Here is a 10,019-nt window from a genome sequence, read left to right as displayed (position 1 = left end):
GAAGGTAAAACTTTTGTATGCTTTGACCATCTGAAGCTGGACGTTGGAGCATCTGAAGCATAGCCTGAAACTAGATGCCGTGTTTCCAGGTCTTGTGAAATGTCAAAACTGCTCTCTATGCAAAGTGTGAATCCAAATTAAGAACATGAGCAGTTGAGAAGGTGACAATATGCTTGTTTCTGGGGGAGTTAACTTGAGGAATCATTATAGGAGATGTATGACCTGAATTAAGGCTGGTAGTGATTGGTATCCAAGCTCCAGGAGAATGCCTCTGAGAAAATCCAATCTTTCATCAGAACATCAAGGTCTAAGCCTAGATTTTGTAAATGGTGCATGGGTGGGTTTTTTTGGTATAAATATCAGGAAAAAAGGTTTACCTGTGCTGTAGGAGAGGATATAGTCTTGTGAGTGAGCAGATGTGTATGATAGTTAAGAATCAGAGTACCTGAAAAAGAAAATCAGAATGCTTACATTGCATGGGATTAAAAAATAGCCTGGACATGTAGTCTTTGTTCTTGTTGAACCTGACCAGAAAAGTTGGTGTATGGGTTACTTGACAATAGACAACCATGCAGTGATGGTCATGAATCAGTGGAGCTCAACAGCTAAGAACAATATACTAGACCTTCGAAAACAGAGTAAAATTTTTTTTTTACTTTAGAGTAATAATTTTTCACAGGTAGGCTTGGTCATATGTGATATCCCCAAGTATATCCAAAGTAACTCTTTTGTGACAAGTATTAAAGACTGGACAAAAGGGACTATAATGTCAACATAGATTATGATAAAAATCATATGAATCACATGCATGGTCAGGAAGAATGCATAGAGCAGTATTTGGCAACTATTAGTAAATAATAAACAGAGAATTACAGAGCAGGTGCTCTAGTATCAGTGTGAGGGCTGTTATAGGAGATGACACTGGAGGGCCAGTTTCAGACTTGCCCACAAAGAAAACCCATGTGTAATATGTACATACTTAGCTAGAACTTCTTCCACTATGACTATGTTTGTGGATTCACTATTGGTGAAACTCACCAGGAAATTGGGTACAATGTTGGGTGCCTGAAGTCAAGCACTAAAGGATGAGGAAGAAACTGGAAGTTAAGGTCTTTTGATGTCATTATATAAACCTGGTACATACTCTGTAAATCAAAAATAGGATTGGGAGTGTAGAGATGGCACAGAAAGCTGGCAAGGTTATAGAGAATTAAAAACACTCATCCATTGTTGGTATGATTGCAAGCTAGTACAATAACTATGGAAATTAGTCTACCAGGTTCTCAGAACACTGGATATAGTATTACCTGAGGAGACAGCTATACCACTCCTGAGCATAAGTCCAAAAGATTCTCCAACATATAACAAGGAGATATGCCCCACTATGTTCATAGCAGCCTTATTTATAATATCCAGAAGTTGGAAAAAAAACAGATGTCTTTCAACAGAGGAATTGATATAGAAAATATGGTACATTTACACAATGGAATACTATGCAGCTATTAAAACCAATGAATTCATGAAATTCTTAGGCAAATGGATGGATCTGGAGGATTTCATCCTGAGTGAGGTAACCCAATCCCCCAAAACACACATGGCATGCACTCAGCAATACCTGGATAGCAGCACAAAATACCCAAGATATAATTCAAAGACCATACTAAACACAAGAAGAAGGAAGACCAAAGTGTGAATGTTTCAGTTTTTCTTAGAAGGGGAAAATATTTCACAGGAACAAATAAAGAGAAAAAGTATGGATCAGAGACTGAAGGAAAGTCTATCCAGAGACAGCCCCACTTGGGAATCCATCCCATAGAGTCTCCAAACACAGACACTATTGTAGATGATGAGAAGTGCATACTGACAGAAGCTTGATATACATGTCTCCTGAGAAGCTCTGCAGAGCTTGAAAAATACAGAGGCAGAATTTCTCAGCCAACCATTGGCCTGATCACAGGGTCCCCAATGGACAAGTTAGAAAAAGGACTGAAGGATCTGAAGGGGTTTGCATCCCCATAGGAAAACAACAGTATCAACCAACCAATAACCCTAGAGCTCCCTGGAACTAAACCAACAACCAAGGAGTACACATGGAGGGACCCATTGCTCCAGGCACATATGTAGCACAGGATGGATTTCTTAGGCATCAGTGATATGAGAGGTCTTTGGTCCTGTGGAGGCTTTATGCCCCAGTATAGGAGGATGGGAGAGCAGGGTTGGTGTGTAGATGGGGGAACACCCTCATAGAAGCAGGGGGAGAGGGATAGGATAGAGGGCTTCTGCAGAGGGGACCAAAGAGGGGATAATATCTGAAAAGTATATAAAGAAATTATTCAATAAAAATTATGTATACCTTGATGGCAATGTAGTACTCAGCTGCTTGCACTTTAGGGGACTCACCACCAATACTGCAAGTGTGTGCTCACACTCAACTATCATTAGTCACAGCATCATGATTGTGATAATTGAAAATAGTGAATAATTTTGGTTCAATATTCTTGTTCCATGAAGGCTAATTTCTTCTCATTTGCAGTGTTTGAATTCCTGTAAAAGTATATTATTTTTATACTAAGAATGATATTCTATACAATTTGGAAATAAGTAGGGAGCTTGTATTTAATGCATGGATAACTGTCACCTTAATCACCAGAGATTTTGTCCTGAAGAATTGTAGGATAGGCCTAAGATTTTCCTGGTTGCTTTTCTGGGTGCTCTGTAATGCCTGTTGAGTTGGTCTATAGTAATGGTATCTTCATTTCACATCCAACTCCTTTCTGGAATCACCCGATTAATTAGTTAATTTTTCTTACATATAAAAATAAATATTGTGACTTGGATGGTGAGAAGTTTGTAAAATAAAATGAATTAGACATGTCAAAAAAGAAAGAAAGACAAAGAAAAGAATAGAAAATGAAAGAAAGAAATAGGACTGGAAATTTAGAGATGTTACAGGAGGCAGAGGGCTACAGAGACAAATGAATAACTTGCATGCAAAAGCTGCATAATAGAATAGAGGCCTAGAATTGTGTGCATGGTTTGGATGGAAGAGATCCAGGGAAGTTATTCAGACAATGATGTTGAGAGTAATTTATATTAATTTCACCACCTCTAGTAGGTTCTGTGTGACAATTTCCACAGAATGAAGAGATTAACCTCAAAACAGGGATGTCTCCTGGAACCAGTTGTGGAACTCTTGGCTAGGGAAAATAATTGAGCCATAGTTCTCATGGCAATCTATCTGTTTTGTTTCCTCTTATTCCTTTACTTATTTACATGTTCCTTGTAGCCTAGGCTAAGATCTTAAGGAAGAATAATGGCTAAGACACCATCCCTTAAAATGGGATTAAAACATGAAATTATCCCCAGGGATAATAATGTTTTACTTTTTTTTAACCAACCTTAATCCCTGTGCCTAGAAATGATCACAATAATGTCTTCTTTTAAAAATATTTTTATTACATATTTTCCTCAATTACATTTCCAATGCTATCCCAAAAGTCCCCCATACCCTCCCCCCCACTTCCCTACCCACCCATTCCCATTTTTTTGGCCCTGGCATTCCCCTGTACTGGGGCATATAAAGTTTGTGTGTCCAATGGGCCTCTCTTTCCAGTGATGGCCGACTAGGCCATCTTTTGATACATATGCAGCTAGAGTCAAGAGCTCCGGGGTACTGGTTAGTTCATAATGTTGTTCCACCTATAGGGTTGCAGATCCCTTTAGCTCCTTGGGTACTTTCTCTAGCTCCTACATTGGGAGCCCTGTGATCCATCCAATAGCTGACTGTGAGCATCTACTTCTGTGTTTGCTAGGCCCCGGCATAGTCTCACAAGAGACAGCTACATCTGGGTCCTTTCGATAAAATCTTGCTAGTGTATGCAATGGTGTCAGTGTTTGGAAGCTGATTATGGGGTGGATCCTGGATATGGCAGTCTCTAGATGGTCCATCCTTTCGTCTCAGCTCCAAACTTTGTCTCTGTAACTCCTTCCATGGGTGTTTTGTTCCCAATTCTAAGGAGGGGCATAGTGTCCACACTTCAGTCTTCATTCTTCTTGAGTTTCATGTGTTTAGCAAATTGTATCTTATATCTTGGGTATCCTAGGTTTTGGGCTAATATCCACTTATCCGTGAGTACATATTGAGGTAACACATTCACAAAGGAACTCCCACAATGTTTTACTTTTGAAATCATTTATAAAACTACTGTGATAGGTAAAATCTTTTCCAACAATAAAATTTCATATGGCAATACATGCATCATTGGAAGTGGGTTTTGGTATATGGTAAAGCAAGCCTTAATTAGAAAGAATTAAAATAGTTTAATTTTATGCATGGAAGATTTATAAAACATCAGGCATTATATTTTAAATAATAATTGACCATATGGGGCTGGAGAGTTAGTTCAGTGGTTAAGAGCACTGACCATAAAGATTTATTCACCTGCTTTTGGAAATATGCCACTAGTCTTGGATGATTTCCTCCACTGAATACATTGTTTTAGAATTGTTTTATTTTGATGATTTTCATTAATAATGGTATTACCTGTTCTGTTTGTGATTCAGTGGATACAGTTTCTAAGAGATATTTTCATGCTTTACTGTCCCAAATGATTTTTGTTGATGTTTGGGAGTATTTTACTGGAAACAGTTTCGAAGAGATATTTGTTAGTTTTTTTTTCCTTTTTTTTTGTTTTTTGTTTTGTTTTGTTTTGTTTTGTTTTGTTTTGTTTTGTTTTGGTCTGATCTGGTCTGGTTTGGTTTGGTTTGGTTTGGTTTGGTTTGGTTTGGTTTGGTTTTGGTTTTTCAAGACAGGGTTCTCTGTGTAGTCTTGGCTGTGCTGGAACTACCTCTGTAGAGTAGGCTGGCCTTGATCTCAGAAATCTGACTACATCTTCCTCCAAAGTGCTGTGATTAAAGGCATGAGCCACCACTGCACAGCAGTTTCTAAGGAATGTAATGTTTTGTTTTTTAATGTATAAAATTCCCTGCTTGAGAGCTGCAAAACAAACTCAGACTCAAACTGCATCTGTTTTTGTTTCTGTTTTTCACAGCGAAATCTTTACCCACATAGCCTTGAGGACCCTCATTCCAGGGACCCCTATACTTGACTGGGGTGGTCCGTGGCACATGTAAATTATGGCTTGGCATTTGGGGGCAGAAAGGATACCTTGGTTCTCCAGGAATTCAAGAGACAGTACATAGTGTGTGTGGCCAGAAATAACCTGGCACAGTGACAGTGGCACTGGTAAGGGAGATTCATGAGAGCTCACCAACAAGAGAATATCAAAGAGATGAATGTATTCACATATTGGGAACAGCATGGTTGGGCTTTATGGTGGAAAACTTACCATAATAAGCAGGGCAGTACCTTCACACTCCACCACTGAGAGAACAAATGCCATGAGTCAAGGAAGAAACCTGGAGGCAAGAATACAAGCAGATGACACTAAGGAATAATGCATGATGCTTTTTACTGAATAGATACCACAGTGTGCCCTCTTTTACCACCCAGAACCACTTCACAAAGGTGGCAACACTCAGAGAGGGCTCCAAATGACCTTAAGAATCTGTCAATTTTTTTTTTTTTTTTTTTTTTTGTACAAACCATTTCATGGACAAGGGGTTTAAATTGAGGTTGCTTCCTCTCAAATGATTCTAGACTGTGTCAGGTTACCATAACACAGGTCATAATTGTGAGGCTCTATCATTCCTCAAAGGAGAATGTGAAAGCATGGATCACATGGCACTTAATTTGACAAAAAAAAAAAATGATGTGATATACCAGGTTTAGTGGAATGCAGACAAACATTCTGAGAGTCTCAAAGCCAGGCATTCTAGGTCAGAACAAGGAGTCCAGCAGATAGTATGGAGAAGCACTATCTAGAAAGGTGGATACAACAGAATTAAGGTTTTATTTGGGAACTCTAAAAATGGAAGTCTAATACAGCTGCTGTGTTACCATGGAAAGACCTGGGGATAGAGCTGGCAATGGAGGGCATGGTTCAGACTTGCCCACAATAGATACATATATATAATCTATAGATAGTCCTTTACCAATGGAGACTACTATTTTGAAATCACTACTTAGTGAACTCACCAGGAAATTGGATCCAAGGCTGGATGAGGGTAGCCAAGCATGGAAGGGTAAGGAGGGCATTAGAAGTCCTAGTTGTGTAGATCTCATCATGCATATTGGGTATGCACCTTGTCCATCATAAACAGGATTGGGTATGCAGAACAGCAATTGAAGCAGGTTCTAGAGAACCAATAAAAGAAGATAGATGGTAAAGCTGCACGATATGGTCAATGCCTGATGTTGTGTTTATGGGAGGCAAATGAGAGATCTAGTGAAACTATCAAGAAAAAGATGTTTATAGAAATTTGCATCCACTATTAGGACTTACAGTGTGTCTGTGGAATGGGTATCTTGATTTTCCAGGAATTCAAAAGTTATAGTGCAGGATATGTGAGAACAAAACTATCCTGGCACAGTGAAGATACTACTGGAAGGGGAACTTCTTGAGAGCTCAACAACAATGGACAATGGCTGATCTATGTGTCTCCAAATATAATGAAGAACACTGGGGATTCATTTTGGGAACGCTTACAATACTAAGCAGGGCAGAAACTTCATTGTCCATTACTGTGAGAACAGAGATCAAGAATCAAGTAAAGACCTAGAGGCCTGTACAGAGGCAGATACCACTAAGGAACACTACACAATGCTTTGCACTCAGTAGGTACCTTCTTTTACCTTCTTCTGCAACTCAGAACCACATCTCAAATCTTGGTAACACCCATAGTGTGCTACACACTACCATGAGAATCATTACTCCAGTTATATCTCAAAATGCTTTTGACAGACCAGTTAATGATGGAATGTTCTCAATTGAGGTTACTTCTACTCATAAGAAACTATATTCTTTCAAGTAATAAAAAACCAAACCAACATAGTAAGGCTCTGTCACACCTGGTAGAAGAATGTGGCAAACTGTTCTACATAATTTGAAATCTGATAAAATTATGATGCAAGTTTACACGGTTAATAGAATCAAGACAAACATTCTGAGAGTCTCAAAGCCAGGCAATCTGTGTCATAACTGGTAGTCCAGGATATGAGTCTAGAGAACCATGATATGGAGTTGTGCACACAGCATTGTTGGATTTATGTTTGAGAATACAAAAGACAGAAGACCAGAACACATTCTTTTCGAAAAGCATGAGGTCGGCTAATAGGAGATGGCACTGTAGGGCTAGGTTGAGACTTGCACATAAAGGATACCCGTGTATAATCTACAAAAACTTTGCTAGACTTGACCAATGGTGCTTATAATTGGGGACCTATACCTGGGGTACTTCAGCGATACAGACTCACAGTGAGTTTTGCTAAGGCAGGTTTACATAAGGTTTTGCTGAAGAAAGACCCATGGGAGAACATGTATTCTGTAGAGGGAATATAAATACAAGTCAACTGAAAGGGACAGGAACCTGCATTACTAGCTTTACCACACAACATTGGTTTTGCAAAATTTGAAAAACAAAGGAATATATACCATACCATTTACACATACTTAGGGTTTCAATGGGCACCTGCTTTTGTGTTCTGAAAAGGTTAATTGTGTAATAACAAATTTATTGGAAATTATGAAAATTAAGGAGAAACCAGCACAAATTCATGTTGATAATGGTTCCACATATGTACCACATACCATGAAGCAATTCTTTGCATATTATAAAATAAAGCATGTTACTGGTATAATTCAAACCCCACAGGACAAGCACTTGTGGAAAAAGCCATTCCTACCTTAAATAAAATGCTTATTAAACAAAAAGTTAGAATGAAGCCATCTGGGACCACTGTGTTATCAAAAACAAAACAAAACAAAACATAAGCAAAACAAAACAAAACAAAACAAACAACAACAACAAAAAAAAACTAAGAAACTAAGTCAACCAATATACTATAGGGATATGCTGACATTATAATGGAAACCAGCAATATTTTAAGATGATGATCGGATGTTGTTATGTTTATACATGTAAAAGGAATGAAAAATTTCAGTTAACTTCAAAACTTATAAAGATTAGATCTGACCCGTGAAAACCTCTTATCAGCTGAGACAAGTATGTCTTCACAAAGAAAATTCAAAGATTGTCTCAGTTACTGATTTCTCCAATGTTTTAATGCAAATTAACTTCAACTTGGCTTGCCCTAATGATCAATCACACAGAGATTGGATAAACACATCAACTATACTAAATATATACACACACACACACACACACACACACACACACACACACACAGATACATGACAGGCAATATAGAGACTGGATAAACACAAGAGACTGGGCAATAAATGTTACAGCTAGCTTTTTAGAGACTAACCATTTTTTTCTCCCTTGGGAAACAATAACTGTAATTCTTTGCCCCAATTCAGCAGGAAGTAAATATTTCTAAGAAGACCATTATCACAAACTCTTAATTTCAGGTGAGTGATTTTGGTCACTTGATGCATTATGCTTGTTATCATCTATGGTGATAGGTTGTTTGGATTAATCATTGTATATTGATGGAAATTAAAAGTTGTTTTGTTCAATTATTATATATTGAGAGAAGTTTAAGTTTATTTTCTTCCATTATTGTATATTGATAGAAATTTGAAGTGGTTGTGTTTGAATTATTGCATATTAATAGAAATTTAGCGTTTTTATTTATTATGTATTAAAATTTTAAATTAGTTTTGAATTTGTATATATTAATTGAAATTTAAAGTTTTTTCTATTTTATTAGATATTTTCATTATTTACATTTCAAATTTATCCCCTTTAATAGTTTCCCCTCCGAAAATCCCCTATCCCCACTCCCTCTCCTGCTCCCCAACCCACCCACTCCCATTCCTGGTCCTGGCATTCCCCTATACTGGGTCATAGAGCCTTCACAGGACCAAGGGCCTCTCCTCCCATTGATGACCATCTAGGCCATCCTCTGCTATTAATATAGCTAGAGCCAAAAGTTCAACAATGGTTTTTCTTTGATTGGTGGTATAGTTCCAAGGAGCTCTAAGGGTACTGGTTAGTTCATATTGACGTTCCTTCTATGGGGCTTCAGTCCTCTTCAGCTCCCTGGGTATATTTCTGGATCCACAGTTGGGGAACTTGTGCTCCGTCCACTGGATGACTGTGAGCATCCACTTCTGTATTTGCCAGGAACTAGCAGACCCTCACAAGAGAGAGCTATATTAGGCTCCTGACAGCAGGCTCTTGTTGACAGCTCCCTAGTGACTGGGTTTGGTGGTTGTTTAATGGGTTGAATTCCCAAGTGGGGCATTCTCTGGAATATCCCTTCAGGGTCTACACTGAACTTTGTCTCTGTAACTCTATCCATGGGTATTTTATTCCCCATTCTAAGAAGGAATGAAGGATCCAAACTTTGGTGTTCCTTCTTCTTGAGTTGCATGTGTTTTGCAAATTGTATCTTGGGTATTCTAAATTTCTGGGCTAATATCCACTTATCAGTGTGTGCATATCATGTGTGTTCTTTTCGGATTGGGTTACCTCACTCAGGATGATGTATCCATTTGCCTAAGAATTTCATGAATTCATTTTTTAATAGCTGAGCAGTACACCATTGTGTAAATGTACCACATTTTGTGTATCAATTCTTCTGTTTAGGGATATCTGGGTTCTTTCTAACTTCTGGCTATTAAACATAAGGCTACTATGAACATAGTGGAGTATGTGACCTTAATACAACTTTGAACATCTTCTGGGTATATGCCCAGGGGAAGTATTGCTGGAACTGCCAGTGTTAATATGATCAATTTTCTGACTGACTACCAGACTGATTTTCCAGAGTGTTTTTTACTAGCTTACATCCCACCAGCAATGGAGAAGTGTTCCTCTTTCTCCACATCCTATTGAGCATCTCATGTCACCTGAATTTTTTATCTTAGCCATTCTGACTGGTGTGAGGTAGAATCTCAGGGTTGTTTTGATTTACTTTTCCCTGGTGATTA

General features: G+C 38.2%; 1 long non-coding RNA gene across 2 annotated transcripts; it reads right to left on the bottom strand.

Annotated features, from left to right (window-relative positions):
- Positions 1 to 345: 345 nt before the first annotated feature.
- Positions 346 to 5,918, bottom strand: Gm39544. 2 transcript variants are annotated; one of them, XR_001782783.1, is made up of 3 exons: positions 5,783 to 5,918; positions 5,349 to 5,418; positions 346 to 445 (listed from the first exon to the last, which is right to left on the bottom strand). It is a non-coding gene; the product is annotated as a predicted gene, 39544 (long non-coding RNA). The 2 variants fall into 2 exon arrangements; XR_001782784.1 differs by lacking the exon at positions 346 to 445 and adding an exon at positions 2,524 to 2,544.
- Between the last annotated feature and the right edge of the window lie 4,101 nt (positions 5,919 to 10,019).

This window comes from Mus musculus, chromosome X (assembly GCF_000001635.26).
Source record: "Mus musculus strain C57BL/6J chromosome X, GRCm38.p6 C57BL/6J".
Classification (NCBI taxonomy): domain Eukaryota; kingdom Metazoa; phylum Chordata; class Mammalia; order Rodentia; family Muridae; genus Mus; species Mus musculus.
Note: the sequence above shows the minus strand (reverse complement) of the source record. Positions and strands in the feature narration are given on the sequence as shown.